We start from the raw sequence: 16,654 nt of genomic DNA, 5'->3' as shown, positions 1-16,654 counted from the left end.
AACTGGCTTGCACCCATTGTATTTGAACGTAGAGCTTATCACACCCGATCATCACATGGTGTCTCATCAAAAAGAACTTTAGCAATGGCGCATACTCGGGGAGAACACTTATACCTTGAAATTTAGTCAAGGGATCATCTTATAATGCTATTGCCGTTCTAAGAAAATAAGATGTGAAAAGATAAACATCACATGCAATCAAAATATGTGACATGATATGGCCATCATCATCTTGTGATTTTCATCTCCATCACCAAAGCAACGTCATGATCTCCATCGTCACCGGCTTGACACCTTGATCTCCATTGTAGCGTCGTGGTCGTCTCGCCAACTAATGCTTCTATGACTATCGCTACCGCTTAGTGATAAAGTAAAGCTATTACATGGCGTTTCTATTTCGTACAATAAAGCGACAACCATAAGGCTCCTGCCAGTTGCGATAACTTATACAAAACATGATCATCTCATACAACAATATATATCACATCATGTCTTGACCATATCACATCACAACATGCCCTGCAAAAACATGTTAGACGTCCTCTACTTTGTTGTTGCAAGTTTTACGTGGCTGCTACGGGCTTCTAGCAAGAACCGTTCTTACCTATGGCACAAAACCACAACGGTGATTTATCAAGTTTGTTGTTTTAACATTCACAAGGACCGACCGCAGTCAAATTCGATTACACTAAAGTTGGAGAAATAGACACCCGCCAGCCACCTTTATGCAAAACTAGTTGCATGTTTGTCGGTGGAACCTATCTCATGAATGTGGTCATGTAAGGTTTGTCCGGGCCGCTTCATCCAACAATACTGTCGAATCAAAAGAAGACATTGGTGGTAAGCAGTATGACGATCACCGCCAACAACTCTTTGTGTTCTACTCGTGCATATCATCTACGCATAGACCTGGATCGGATGCCACTGTTGGGAGACGTTGTATGCAATTTCAAATTTTTCCTACGGTCACGCAAGATCTATCTAGGAGATGCATAGAAACGAGAGGGGGAGAGTGCGTCCATGTACCCTCGTAGACGGAAAGTGGAAGTGTTTGCTTAACGTGGTTGATGTAGTCGAACGTCTTCTCGTTTCGACCGATTGAGTACCGAACGTATGGCACCTCCGAGTTCTGCACACGTTCAGCGCGATGATGTCCCTCGAGCTCTTGATCCAGCAGAGGGTCGAGGAAGTAGACGAGTTCTATCAGCATGACGGCATGGTGACGGTGATGGTGATGTGATCCGCGTAGGGCTTCGCCTAAGCACTGCGAGAATATGACCGGAGGCGTAAACTCTGGAGGGGGCGCCGCACACGGCTAGAAACAATTGATGTGAGTTCTAGGGGCGCTCCCCATATATAAAGGAGGGAGGGGTAGGAGGCCAGCCCTAGGTGAGGGAGTCCTGGATTAGGGGGTATCCGGACAGCCGGACTATATATTTTGTCCGGACTGTTGGACCGTAAAGATACAAGACTCAAGACTTCGTCCCTTGTCCGGATGGGACTCTCCTTTGCGTGGAAGACAAGCTTGGCGATCCGGATATTATATTTCCTTCTTTGTAACCGACTCCATGTAAACCCTAGCCCTCTCCGGTGTTTATATAAACCGGAGAGTTTAGCCCTTAGAGACACAATCATAATCATCATAGGCTAGCTTCTAGGGTTTAGCCTCTATGATCTCGTGGTAGATCAACTCTTGTAATACCCATATCATCAATATCAATCAAGTAGGAAGTAGGGTTTTACCTCCATCGAGAGGGCCCGAACCTGGGTAAAACATCGTGTCCCTTGCCTCCTGTTACCATCAGCCTTAGACGCACAGATCGGGACCCCCTACCCGAGATCCGCCGGTTTTGACACCGACATTGGTGCTTTCATTGAGAGTTCCTCTATGTCGTCGCTGCAAGGCTTGATGGCTCCTTCAATCGTCAACAACAACATGGTCCAGGGTGAGACTTTTCTCCCCGGACAGATTTTCGTGTTCGGCGGCTTCGCACTGTGGGCCAATTCGCTTGGCCATCTGGAGCAGATCGACAGCTACGCCCCTGGCCACCAGGTCAGGTTCGGAAACCTGAACTACACGGCCGATATCCGCGGAGACTTGATCTTCAACGGGTTCGGGCCTGCGCCAGGTGCGTCGGACAGTCACGATGAGCACGGCTTAGACCTGCTGTCGGACAATGCTCGGGATATCGCCCCTGCAGGAGCCGCGGACCTAAATCCGGAGCAGATTGCATCGCCCGAGGACGGGTGGATGGACCTCGCCCCGGAGGCCACAAACTCATCGGCGGTAGAGCCGAACACAGGTTTCACCCCCAAGGAGGCCTGTGACACCGGACCCCGGGACTCATATCCGGGTGTAGGTTCCAGTCCGCGCACTCCTGAGCCTGCCGAATCTGGTTGGGCTCTGGTAATGGAGTTCAGCGTTGTGGATATTTTCCAGAACTCGCCCTTTGGCAATGTACTGAACTTGTTAAAGTCTCTCTCTTTGTCAGGAGACTCTTGGCCGAATTATGTCCAGCTCGAGTGGGAAGAAGGCGACGAAGGAACTCGTTGCCCACCCACCACCCACTTCATTGCCACGATCGATGATTCAACCGACGTGCTTGACTTTGAATCCAAAGACATCAACAGTATGGATGACGATGTAGGAGAAGAACAGGAACCACCGCCCACGGGGTGGTGGATAGCCACCTATATATATATATATATATATATATATATATATATATATATATATATATATATATATATATGGTGGACACTCCGAAGGAAACCAATGGCGATGAGGCAATGGAGGATAACCCCTCAGGGAAGAAAGCAAAGCATGGACGTCGTCGGCACCGCTCCAAGCCCCGCCACAGCAATACCGGCATAGGAAAAGAAAACAATCTGGATGGTGCCGAAGATGAATACAACCCCGATCAGCCGGCCTTCGAGCAGGCCGAACAGGAAGACGAGCAGGACAGCCTAGACGAACAGGCGACGGACGGATACCCGGAGGAGGACAACTACATGCCCCCTCCGAAGACGAGATTAGCCTCGGCAACGACGAGTTCGGCGTGCCAGAGGACCCCGTGGAGCAGGAGCGCTTCAAGCGCCGGCTTATTGCCACCGCAAGGAGCCTGAAAAAGAAGCAGTAGCAGCTCCAAGCTGATCAAGACCTGCTCACTCACAGATGGACTAAAGTCCTGGCAGCTGAGGAATACGGACTCGAGCGCCACATGGCTGACCGGCCACCTCGCGGCCGGGATAAAACGGCATATCAGCCCGAATACCGGCCCGCACCCCCACTCCAACAAACTACGGCCCGGGGCAATTGGCAGGACCTGCAAGATATACTAGAAAACAAGGCAGGACAGCCAAGATCGATCTACGGATCGCGGGGGCGCGCCCCAACACGTAACGATGATCGTTACGCCGGATACACCATCAACAAGTCCGGCCGGGCCGAATACAGCCAACCGGACTCGGTCGAATTGCGTAGCCACATAGCCCGGCATAGAGGCGCCGCACACCCCCTCTGCTTCACTAACGAAGTGATGGATCATGAATTCCCAGAAGGATTTAAACCCGTAAACATCGAATCATACGATGGCACAACAGACCGCACAGTATGGATTGAAGATTTCCTTCTCCACATTCACATGGCCCGCGGTGACGATCTACACACCATCAAGTACCTTCCCCTCAAGCTCAAAGGACCGGCAAGGCACTGGCTAAACAGCCTACCGGCAAATTCCATTGGCGGTTGGGAAAACCTGGATGACGCATTCCTCGACAACTTCCAGGGCACGTACGTGCGACCACTGGATGCCGATGACTTGAGCCACATTACCCAACAGCCCGGAGAGTCAGCCAGGAAATTCTAGACTCAGTTCTTAACCAAAAAGAACCAAATAGTTGACTGTCCGGACGCCGAAGCCCTGGCGGCCTTCAAGCATAATATCCACGGCGAATGGCTCACCCGACACCTCGGCCAGGAAAAACCAAAGTCCATGGCGGCCCTCACGACACTCATGACCCGCTTTTGCGCGGGCGAGGACAGCTGGCTGGCTCGCAGTAGCACCATGCCAATAAATTCAGGCACCTCAGATGTCCGTGACAATAACGGCAAGCCACGGCGCAACAGACACAAGCGACAGAGCAACGGTAACAACTCCGAAGACACGACAGTCAACGCCGGATTCAATGGCTCGAAATCCGGTCAGCGGAAAAAGCCGTTCAAAAGAAACAATCAGGGACCGTCCATTCTGAACCGCATACTTGAACGCTCATGCCAAATTCATGGCACCCCGGATAAGCCAGCAAACCACACTAACAGAGACTGCTGGGTGTTCAAACAGGGAGGTAAAATAAACACCGAAAACAAGGACAAGGGGTTGCAACGATGACAAGGAGCCCCGGCATCCGAACACAGGAGGACAGAAGAAATTTCCTCCCCGGGTGAAAACGGTCAACATGATCTACGCCACCCATATTCCCAAACGGGAACGGAAGAGAGCACTACGGAGCGTCTATGAGATGGAGCCAGTCGCCCCAAAATTCAACCCATGGTCAGCCTGTCCGATCACCTTCGATCGTAGGGATCACCCTACCAGCATCCGTCATGGCGGTTCAGCCGCATTGGTCCTAGACCCAATCATCGACGGATTCCACCTCACGCGAGTCCTTATGGATGGCGGCAGTAGCCTGAACCTGCTTTATCAGGACACAGTGCGCAAAATGGGCATCGACCCTTCAAGGATCAAGCCCACCAAAACCACCTTAAAAGGTGTAATTCCAGGAGTAGAGGCCCGTTGCACGGGCTCCATAACACTGGAAGTGGTCTTCGGATCTCCGGATAACTTCTGAAGCGAGGAGTTAATCTTTGATACCGTCCCTTTCCGCAGTGGTTATCACGCAATACTTGGACGAACCGCATTCGCTCGATTCAATGCGGTACCACACTATGCATACCTCAAGCTCAAGATGCCAGGACTGCGCGGGGTCATAATAGTCAACGGAAACATGGACCACTCTCTCCGTACAGAAGAGCATACTGTAGCCCTCGCAGCGGAAGTACAATGCTGCCTCCTCCACCAAACCACCAATCCGGCGACAACAACCCCGAACACCGTCAAGCGAGTCCGGAGTACCCCACAACAAGATCGCCAGGCACGCCAAGAGTGCGACTAGCAGTCCAGCCTCCGCTCTAGTACCATCAAGGAAGCATTCGTGCCGCGCATACACAATTACGCACTAAAAATACCATTGGCATAGGCGGAGGCACAATAAGGGACTTAGTCAAACAGTGCGACTCAGCCGCAACATACTTTCATAACCCCCCCCCCCTTTTAACCTTTCAGGATACTGCTTTCGGGCAGCCTCTTCAGAAGAGCCGGATTGTCGGACTCGCACATGAGAAAAAACCAAGGAGGCAAAACGCTTTGCGCACAAAGGGAATACCCAGGTGGAATCTGTTCACGATCATTATACCTGTTTTATATACCTACATGCGGCCCGCCCTTGGATGGGACACGTCAAATAGTCCTATTTACTTCCGCTTAATGCATTCATTGTAAACATACGCTTAGACGTATTATTTATCAATGGGAGATAATATATAGCGTTAGCTTATTATTCGTATTTGCACATTTTTTCTATAAATGTTTCTGTACACCTTGGTACGTTTAGTTTGCCAGGGGCTCCTTATGGCGCCCCATAACACGGGCGAGAGCTGGTCGCTGTTCGAGAGGTCTTAAAATCCTTAAAGATTTTTTCCGCTTTAGGCGAGGAATCGGCTTCATCCGATTTAGGCGTATACAGCGCCCCAATTCGGCTTTCCGAATTCTAGGGGCTTCGCCAAAATTTAAAATTGTAGACTTCTATGGCTAAGTGAAAGTTATAAAGCCGCATAGTCTGATTGCCTTGTTCGCTGCGCCAAACACCTCCTTCGGGGACCAAAAATTTGGATAAATAGTGTCTGGGTTTTTCCAGGAACACCCCGGTACTAGTTATGTGGGGGCGGAAGCCGACGACTGGCCTACTTTCAGAATTTTATAAACAGCCGCACAGAAGGTAATATTTTAAATCAAAAAGCGCTATATAGCACAAGTAACTTCATATTTATATTACAACAACGACAGAAGTACATTTACTCAAGGATCGTGTCCTTGGTACATTCATCGGCCACGAGACGAGCGCCTTTCATAATGCCATCATAATTTTTTTCGGGACAGCGATGCGCCTTGCCCTTTGGTGGCCCGTCCTTCACCAGCTTCTCCGCATCTAGCTTTCCCCAATGCACCTTCGCACGGGCAAAGGCCCGGCGGGCACCCTCAATGCAAACGGATCGCTTGATCACCTCAAGCCATGGACAGGCGCTTACCATCCGCTTTATCAGGCCGAAGTAGCTGGCATGCAAGGGCTCACCAGGCCACATCCGGACTATGAAATCTTTCATAGCCACTTCGGCCGCCCTGTGGAGTTCAACCAATTGCTTCAATTAGTCATTCAGAGGCATCGGGTGTTCGGCTCCAGCATATTGGAACCAGAACAGCTTCTCCGTTGAGCTCCCTTCCTCGGCACGATAGAACTCCGCGGCATCTGATATGCTGCGTGGCAGATCTATGAATGCCCTTGGAGAGCTCCGAATTCGGGTAAGTAAGAGAAACGCCTCCTCCACATGCTTGCTTTGCATAAAGAATGTCTTACCTGCCGCTATCTTCCTGGACGCCTGGATTTCCTGTTGGGCCTTTTCGGCTTGGCCTTGGCGTCTTTCACACTCGCAAGGGCCTTCGCAAGCACAGACTCCTTCGTCTTAAGGTCATGCTCCAAGGACTCGAACTTCTTGCTGAGCTCCTGGAGCTCTTGCTGTACCTCGCCCACCCTAGCATTCTGCTTTTCACGCTCAATGCGCTCCATGGTCGCCCTGTCTTCGGCCTCGGACAGTGCTTTCTTCAGGGACGCCACTTCGGTTATGGCCCCTATTACAAAGTCACGATGCTTTGTCGTCAGAATCACCAATTTTGTCTATTCTTTATGATATGCGAACGGGGTATCACTCACCTTTGTTCTCTTCGAGCTGCCTCTTCGTGAGGCCAAGCTCTCCCTGTGCCTGCTCCAGGTCCCGTTTAAGTCCGCCGACCTCGGCCGTGCGGGCAGCAGCGGCAAGCAGCACCGCCTGCTTATTCACATGCACACTTATTATTGGACTCCTGCGGATTATGTTTGACCCTCCGTTTGGCTTTTCGTTCCGAACACCAAACAAAGTATCAGGGGCTACTACCTATCGGGTGATACTTCCACACATTTTTGATTACTTACCTCAAAGCCTGTCAGGAGGCTGGTGCAGGCTTCGGTTAGTCCGCCCTTGGTAGACAGAACCTTCTGAATCACCGCACTCATAAGAGTACGATGCTCTTCATCCATGGAAGCACCGCGAAGCGCTTCCAGCAGACTATCCGACGCCTCTGGCATAACGCAAGTCATGGGCATGGACGGCTCGCCCTCCTTAGTGAGGGGCCGCCTGCCCGAATCCGGAACCATTGGAGGTTCCGGTACAGTGTCCGGCTGAGAGCCCGACTTGCTGCAGCTCTCGTCGGCATAATCCACGGGGACCTTATGCCCCGCATACCTGGCGTCTGAGATTTCGCCTCGGGGCGTCTCCAGAGTCACCTCCACCTGCTCAGGGAACCTTTGGGACAACACCTCCGTGTCGTCCGCAGGCTGAGGGGTAGTGGCCGTCGGGAGTGAGTTCATCGCCGAATCACTCAAGGACCCATCCAAAGAGGATACCTTGGGATGGACCCTGGCCGGACTTCATATACGTGTTCGGCGTTATAACAGACTATGAAGCAAAGTCGTACTAAAGTACAATAGAGTGCGGATACTCGATCTTACTAGGGGCTTCCCCATAGGCAGCCACTCCTCCTCGCTATAGGCGGCAGTGATGGAGTAATCCGGAAGGGACGCCTTTCCCTTGTTGGGGGTCCTAGCCTCCCCCTCCGGGGCGGCTTTCCTCTTCTTCTCCCCCCCAGTGCGGGGAGGCAGAGTTTCTTCGTGTTTCCCCCTGCCTCCGCGGGAGGAATCTGCCTTGTCGTCTTCGGATGATGAGGGTATGACGGCCTTGCGCCGGGGACCCTTCCTGGTCCCCTGGGCCGCCTTCCTAGGCCCCCCGTCCTCTCCGTATGGGGCGGCCCTTTCCTCTTCCTCCTCCCCTTCGGGGGAGGAGTGTGCCTCGTCGTCTTCGGACGAGGCGTCCGATATGACCTTACGTCGGAGACCCTTCCTGGTCCCCGGGGCCTTCTTTTCGGCCTTATTTTCCGGCGCCTTGTAGGGCGCCGGGACTAGCATCTCCGTCAGGAGAGCATCTGCTGGACCTTCTGGCAGTGGAGCCGAACAGTCAATCTGCTCCGCCGTCTCCACATACTCCTGATCAAATGCACACAATGACTTAAGATTCCCCCATGAGTACATTGGGAAAAACTGCATCCGGTGGTAGTCAGAAAACTCATCGGACGGGGAGCCATGTGGCATGAAGTCCGCGGTCCTCGGATGTGGGAGGAGGTATTTCGGAGGCCTTGAATAGCGCCTTCCATGCGCTCTTGTGTGTCATGCCGTAGAGCTTTTGAAGCGTCTGGTGTTCGGCCGGGACAAAATCCCACAGATTAAAAGCCCGTCTTTGGCACGGAAGAATTCGGCGGACTAGCATGACCTGGACCATGTTGACTAGCTTAATTTTCTTGTCCTTCATATTCTTGATACAGTTTTGAAGTCCGGTTAGCTCCACAGGCTCGCCCCGGGCCAGGCCCTTCTTTTCCCAGGAGGTGAGCCGCATGGGAATTCCGGATCGGAATTCGGGAGCCGCCGCCCAGTTGGCGTTGCGCGGCTCGGTGATGTAGAACCACCCCGACTGCCACCCTTTCACGGTCTCCGCGAAGGAGCCGTCAAGCTAGGTGACGTTGGGCATCTTGCCCACCATGGCGCCTCCGCACTCCGCTTGCTGGCCGCTCACGATCTTCGACTTCACGCAGAAGATTCATAGCCACAAGCCGAAGTGAGGCTTGATGTGGAGGAAAGCCTCGCAAACAATGATAAACGTCGAAATGTTGAGGACGAAATTTTGGGCTAGATCATGGAAATCTAGCCCGTAGTAGAACATGAGCCCGCGGACGAAGGGATGAAGTGGAAACCCCAGTCCACGGACGAAGTGGGCGAGAAACACGACCCTCTCGTGGGGTTCCGGAGTTGGAATGATCTGCCCTTCGTCCGGTAGCCGGTGCACAATGTCTGTGGCCAAGTATCCAGCCGCCCGGAGCTTCGCAATATGCTCCTCCTTCACGGTGGAGGCCACCCACTTGCCTCCTGCTCCGGACATGTTTGGCTGTGCGGAGAAAGCGTGAACTACGGCGCTGGAGCTTGAGGGTGTGAGAATGGATAAGCAGAGGAGGAAGAAGGCGTGGGTGAAAATGGGGAATCCTTATCCCTTTATAGAGGCGACAAGAATGGTGCGCCTCCCCACTTTCCTATTGAGAATCGCTTATTTCCCTAGCACCATGATTGATTGTGCGGTTGGGTTACCCACACCCGTATTGACGGGAATCCCGAGATAAGGGGACATGATCTCTGCTTTGACAAGATGTGCCGAGGAAACCGCCTCGCAACATGCGCTAGGGCTGGTTGTGGGAAAACGGTTCGAATAATGACCCGACCGTAGTGTCGTGTCACGTTGTCTAAAGTTGTCAGCAGATTACATTTGTGAAATATCATTCTCTCCACGGTGGTATGTGAAGGTCATCTTGCAGATCCGGACACGATTTAAGTGTTCGATAATTACTTTGGAGTATTCAGAGATGGAACCCGCCTTGCAATGTCGAAGACAAAACTGCACGCCAGACTCATCGTCATTGAAGCCTGGTTCAGGGGCTACTGAGGGAGTCCTGGATTAGGGGGTATCCGGACAGCCGGACTATATACTTTGGCCGGACTGTTGGACCGTGAAGATACAAGACTCAAGACTTCGTCCCGTGTCCGGATGGGACTCTCCTTTGCGTGGAAGACAAGCTTGGAGATCCGGATATTATATTTCCTTCTTTGTAACCAACTCCATGTAAACCCTAGCCCTCTTCGGTGTCTATATAAACTGGAGAGTTTAGCCCTTAGAGACACAATCATAATCATCATAGGCTAGCTTCTAGGGTTTAGCCCCTATGATCTCGTGGTAGATCAACTCTTGTAATACCCATATCATCAATATCAATCAAGCAGGAAGTAGGGTTTTACCTCCATCGAGAGGGCCCGAACCTGGGTAAAACATCATGTCCCTTGCCTCCTGTTACCATCAGCCTTAGACGCATAATCGAGACCCCCTACCCGAGATCCGCCGGTTTTGACACCGGCACTAGGCGCGCCCCAAGTAGGAGGAGTCCTATTTGGGGTCCTACTAGAATTCGCCCCCCCCCCCATCCTTTTACCGGAGGGGGAAAGGGGGAAGGGGAGAGGGGAGGAGAAGGAAAGGGGGGTGTAGCCTCCTTCCCTAGCCCAATTCGGCCTCCTTCTCTGTGGGGGCACACCACCCCTATGTCGGCTAGTGTGCCTCCCTCCTATGGCCCATATGGCCCATATCTTTCCCCAAGGGGTTCCGGTAACCCCTCCAGTACTCCGATATGTACCCAATACATTCTGAAACCTCTCCGGTGTCCGAATACTACCTTCCAATATATCAATCTTTACCTCTCGAGCATTTAGAGACTCCTCGTCATGTCCGTGATCTCATCCGAGACTCCGAACAACCTTCAGTCACCAAAACACATAACTCATATAATACATATCGTCATCGAACGTCAAACGTGCGAACCCTACGGGTTCAAGAACTATGTAGACATGACCGAGACACCTCTCCGGTAAATAACCAATAGCGGAACCTGGACGCTCATATTAGTTACCGCATATTCTACGAAGATCTTTATCGGTCGAATCGCTATGTCAACATACGTTATACCCTTTGTCATCGGTATGTTCTTTCCCGAGATTTGATCATCGATATCTTCATACCTAGTTCAATCTCGTTACCGGCAAGTCTCTTTACTCGTTCCGTAATGCATCATCCCGCAACTAACTCATTAGTCACATTGCTTGCAAGGCTTCATATGATGTGCATTACCGAGAGGGCCCAGAGATACCTCTCCGATACTCAGAGTGACAAATGCTAATCTTGATCTATGCCAACTCAACAAACACCTTCGGAGATGCTACGTCTTGAGCTTGCGTTGGTTTTCCTTGAAGAGGAAAGGGTGATGCGGCAATAGTAGAATAAGTATTTCCCTCAGTTTTTGAGAACCAAGGTATCAATCCAGTAGGAGGTTCCTCAAAAGTCCCATGCACCTACACAAACAAACAAAGAACTTGCAACCAACGCAATAAAGGGGTTGTCAATCCCTTCACGGCCACTTGTGAAAGTGAGATTTGATAGAGATAGTATGATAAGATAAATATATTTTTGGTATTTTATGATATAGATTGGAAAAGTAAAGATGCAAATAAAAGTAGATTGAAAGCTTATATGATAAAAGATAGACCCGGGTGTCGGTGTCAAAACTGGCGGATCTCGTGTAGGGGGTCCCGATCTGTGCGTCTGAGGCTAATGGTAACATGAGGCAGGGGACACGATGTTTATCCAGGTTCGGGCCCTCTCGATGGAGGTAAAACCCTACTTCCTGCTTGATTGATCTTGATGATATGAGTATTACAAGAGTTGATCTACCATGAGATCGTATAGGCTAAACCCTAGGAGCTAGCCTATGATGATTATGATTGTTTTTGTCCTATGGACTAAACCCACCGGTTTATATAGACACCGAGGAGGCTAGGGTTACACAGAGTCGGTTACAAAGAAGGAGATCTGATATCCGGATCGCCAAGCTTGTCTTCCACGCAAAGTAGAGTCCCATCCGGACACGGGACAAAGTCTTGAGTCTTGTATCTTCATGGTCCAACAGTCCGGCCAAAGCATATAGTCCGGCTGTCCGGATACCCCCTAATCCAGGACTCCCTCAGTAGCCCCTGAACTAGGCTTCAATGACGAAGCTCCGGCGTGCAGATTGTCTTCGGCATTGCAAGGCGGGTTCCATCTCCGAATACTCCAAAGTAAGTACTGAACACTAAAATCGTGTCTGGATCTGCAAGACGATTTTCACATGCCATCATGGAGAGAACGATATTCCACAAATATAATCTACTGACATCTTTAGATAACGTGACATGACACCATGGTCGAGTCATTATTGAACCGTTTCCCACAACCAACCACCGCACATATTGCGAGGCGGTTTCCTGGGCACGTCTTGTCGAAGAGATCGTGTTCCCCTTATCGCGGGGCTTTCATCAATACGGGCGTGGGTTGCCCAATTGTACCGCCAATCGCGGCGAGTGGGGAACGAGCAGGTTCCACCAGGCAAGTGGGGAGGTGCAAAAGTTTTCACTGCCTCTATAAAGAGATAAGGTCTCTTCTTCTTTACCCACGTCTTTCCCTTCCGCTCATCCATTCCCCTTCGCTCGAGCCCTAGCGCCCAAGCACTCATCTCCTCCACCGGAGAGAGGTTCTCCGAAGATGTCCGGATTCGGAGTAGGAGGCAAATGGATGGCCTCTACCATCCGGGCAAAGGATATCAAAAATCTTCGAGAGGCCGGGTACCTGGCCAAGAAAATCGGCCACCGTCTTCCGACGGCGGGACAAAATCGTCCCCAATCCGGAGCCCCACGAGAGGGTCGTGTACTTCCTCATTTTGTCTGCGGGCTGCCCTTCACCCCTTTGTTCGCGGCATCATGTATTATTACGGGATTGATTTTCATGATCTGTCCCCTAATTCTTTCCTTAACATCTCGACGTTTATCGTCGTGTGTGAGGCCTTTCTCCGAATTTCGCCCCACTTTGGCTTATGGCTGAAGATCTTCAACATGAAGACCAAGGTGGTTAACAGCGAGCACGCTGAGTGCGGCGGCACCATGGTGAGCAAGATGCCCAAGGTCAGATGGCTGACATGGACCTTCAACGATTCCGTCGAGGAGTGGCAGCAGCAGTGGTTCTATATCACCGAGCCGCGTGGTAAAAAGTGGCCCGCTGCTCCTGAATTCAGATCCGGAGCCCCCCTGCGGCTTATGTCCTGGCCCAAGAAGGGCCTAAACTGGTCCTCATCGATGAGCTGTTGGTGCTCCAAACACGCGTCCAGAGCATGGTAGACAAGGATGTCAAACTCGTCAATGTAGTCCATGTGATGTTAGTCCGCCTGGTTCTCCCTTGCCAGCACCGAGCATGCAATTTGTGGGAATACGACCCGGCTGAGCACCAGACCCTACGGGAGCTCTACGGCTCCTCACCCAAGGACATCTGGAAGGTGCTCTTCAAGTCCGGTAAACCATGGCTGGGCTCCGCCGAGGACCGCGGGTATCAACTGTCCCGCTCCGCCAGTCCGGTAAGTTATCGCTATGTTCTATCTATCCATGTTTAGCTAGCATATCCCAAGGGAGATGCTTTATCATGCTTTCTGCAATTATCCCAGGGATGGACGAAGAAGGTGGGGCGGATACACACTCCGGCCCCGCTGCTGGAGGAACTAGCAGGACCTCTTCTGATGAAGATGCTGGTCCCAGCGCCTTATGAGGCGCCAAAGAAAGAGGCCTCCAAGAAGGCCAAGGAGACCCGGAGCGGCCTCCGTCGCTGCGATGCTTCACACACAAAATCCGAAGACTCCAGTGCCCATCCTTCCTCCGAAGACGAAGAGGAGGAGGAAGAAGACGAGTCCTCCATGGGGGGAGGGAAGAAAAGGACGGCTTCCTCATCCCTGGAGGCCAAATCGCCAAAGAGGGGAAAAAGTTCCCTCCGGGAGGCGTCCACCACGGCTGCCAATAGCAGCCCAGAGTGGGATCCCAGGGCCCAGCCCCTAGTAAAATCGTGAGTACACGAAATCCGAACACGCCTACGCGCCCGGGATTACTAGGGCGCAATAGTTTAACTGTCGCCATACTTTGTGCAGCCCGGTGAGGTCTCACGCCGAACAGTCCTCATCGGAGGATTCGTTGAGCTCAGATGCCCTGGAGAGCGAGACGCCTATAGAGGCCCCTTCCCTGAAGCCTGGACGTGACACCGAGGTGTCGTCCCGGCAGGACCCAGACCAGGGAGGGCACACCTCTGGGGCCGGATACACGGGAGCAACGGTTCCCATGAACGTCGATGGCGGGGGCGATCTTAGATTCGGCCCGCAGCCGGACACGGTCTTGGAGACTTTTAAAGCCCCAGGATCGGGCGGGCAGCCTCCCTTGACGGAGGGAGGCAAGCCTGCTCCGCCAGCAACCTCTGTCCAAGCAGAGCTGCAGGGCGGCCTATCGACAGCGCTAAAGAATGCGTCCATCATCGATGAACATTGCGCCCTCATGGGTGCGGTGATTGAAAAGATTCAGTCCGCTGTGAGCGGACTGAATGAATCCTGCCTTAGCCTTATAAAAGGCTTTGAGGTATGTTTTTAGAAACCTTTGGAGATTGTCATAGTATGAATGGTAGCCCTTGATGCACTATCCGGTGAAAGAGAGAGAGTTGGACAGGGGATCAAATTTCCGCTTCGCAGGAGACTCGGTTGATGACATGTATCTCTTTGTTTGAAAATAGGCATCTGTAGCGATGACTGCCTCTCATACCGCGGAGGTGTCCGGACTAAAGCAGAGTCTGGAATGGGCCAAAGAAGAACTTGGTCGAGTGAAGAAGCGGTTGGAGGATAAGCAAGGTATGTCGAAACCTTTTGACAACTTAAGCACAAATGAGTAGTTGTGCCTGATGAAAATATTTGTATTGTGTGCTCTAGGAGCAAATGCCGAAATTGAGGCACTGAAGAAGGTTGTGGCCGAAGCCGACAAGAAGGCCTCCGCGAAGCAGGCTCTTTGCGAGAAGCACGAGGCTAGGGTCATTGAAGCTGAACTAGAGCTCCAGGAGGCCGTGAAGAAAAGCGAGACCTTGGAGCAGAGTCTAGCAGGGAAAGAATCCGAACTCGCCCAAGCTCTCGAAGCCACAAATGATGCTCGGGAGGAAGCCCGAGGTGCTCTGAAGGACATTCAGGAGGCACGGAGGGTTGTGGCTGGTAAGGCTTTTTTACTCAAAGCTATTTTTATATAGTAATAGGAGAAACTCTAAGCGACAAACTGAATTCTTGCTTCTCCTGGAGCGTTTGCGGACCTGCCACATAGCATATCTGATGCTGCCCAATTCTACCGGGCTGAAGAGAAGAAGTCTGCGGAGAAGCATTTCTGGTCGCAGTATTTGGCGCCGAATTATCCGGTGCCCTTTATCGATCAGCTGAAGCAGCTGATCGAACTGCACCAGGTGGCCGAACTAGCCATGAAGGACTTAGTTGTCCGGTTGTGGCCCACTGAGCCAATTCCAAGTAGTTACTTCGGACTCGTGAAGCGGATTGTTGGTGCTTGCCCTCGGCTTGAAGTCATTAAGCGGTCGGTCTGTATAGAAGGTGCACGCATGGCATTTGCCCGTGCGAAGGTGCACTGGGGGAAGCTTGATGCTGAAAAGCTAATGACTCAGGGACCACCGGAGGGTAAGGAGCATCGCAAGCCCGAATTATATTATGAGGGTGTCCTAAGGAGCCCGCCTTGTGGTGGAACAGTGTACCAAAGACACTATATTTCCCTGAAGGCAGTCATGTTGTCCTTTGTAATGCGGGATACTGGCACTGTTATTATTTATTGCCTGTTATATGAAAGTTTTTTCTTCCTGTGCGGCCGTTTAGTATATATAAATCCTGAGAGTTGGCCAGTCATCGGCTTCTGCTCCCACGTAGAAAGTACGGGGGTGTTCGGGACATATCTGAACACTCTTTATCCCATTTTTGGGTCCTTGAAGGAGGTGTTCATCACCGCGAACCAGGCAATCAGACTATAGGGCTTTATCACTCTCACTTAGCCATAGGAATTCGAGTATGGTAGGCGCAGCCCCTGGTGTTCGGAAGACCGTACGAGGGGCTCTAACAGCGCTTGATCGGAAGACCGATTCGTCGCACTCTGCATTTGTTATGGCATTATGCGGAATAAATCCTTAAAGATTTTACAACCTCTCGAACAGCTGACCAGGTCTCGGCATATCATGACAGTCAGTTTTCGGCTTTCTCTACTGAGGTGCTCGTCCAGAAGAACCGGGACACAATCACAGTAGTTCTCCCAGCGCTACCTTAGCCGATGGAGCGGAACGTAAGGTACCAAAACATGGGAGCCGGGCAAACCCAACTAATGACCCAAGACATGTTTCGGAGCTGATGCATATAGTGCTATAAGTTCGGGGTGCCGAGCGGCCGAGAAGGTGGCCGGACTTTGTTGCCATATTGTGAGTACAATGAATCCCCTGGCATAATGGGGCATGACACTATGTGCGGATGCCATTATGATGAAAAAAACGTCAATGAGGAACGACGGCCGGTAAGTGTTTTTTTAATTCTACGTGTTGTAGTGGAGTGATACGTCTATGCGTATGAGTACGGTTTACGCTATGAAAGGAGGTATGCTGGCGGAACCTGTCGTGGCCGGATGGGAGGAGGCTGTGTGCGGACCTGAAGTGTATCCGGACTCTCTCCTTGGGGGATACTTGTGTGTTCCCGACTTGTGCGTCCGAGCTGATTCCATG

The sequence above is a fragment of the Triticum dicoccoides genome, chromosome 6B (assembly GCF_002162155.2).
Source record: "Triticum dicoccoides isolate Atlit2015 ecotype Zavitan chromosome 6B, WEW_v2.0, whole genome shotgun sequence".
In the NCBI taxonomy this organism is placed as follows: domain Eukaryota; kingdom Viridiplantae; phylum Streptophyta; class Magnoliopsida; order Poales; family Poaceae; genus Triticum; species Triticum dicoccoides.
This window is presented reverse-complemented; position numbering follows the sequence as displayed.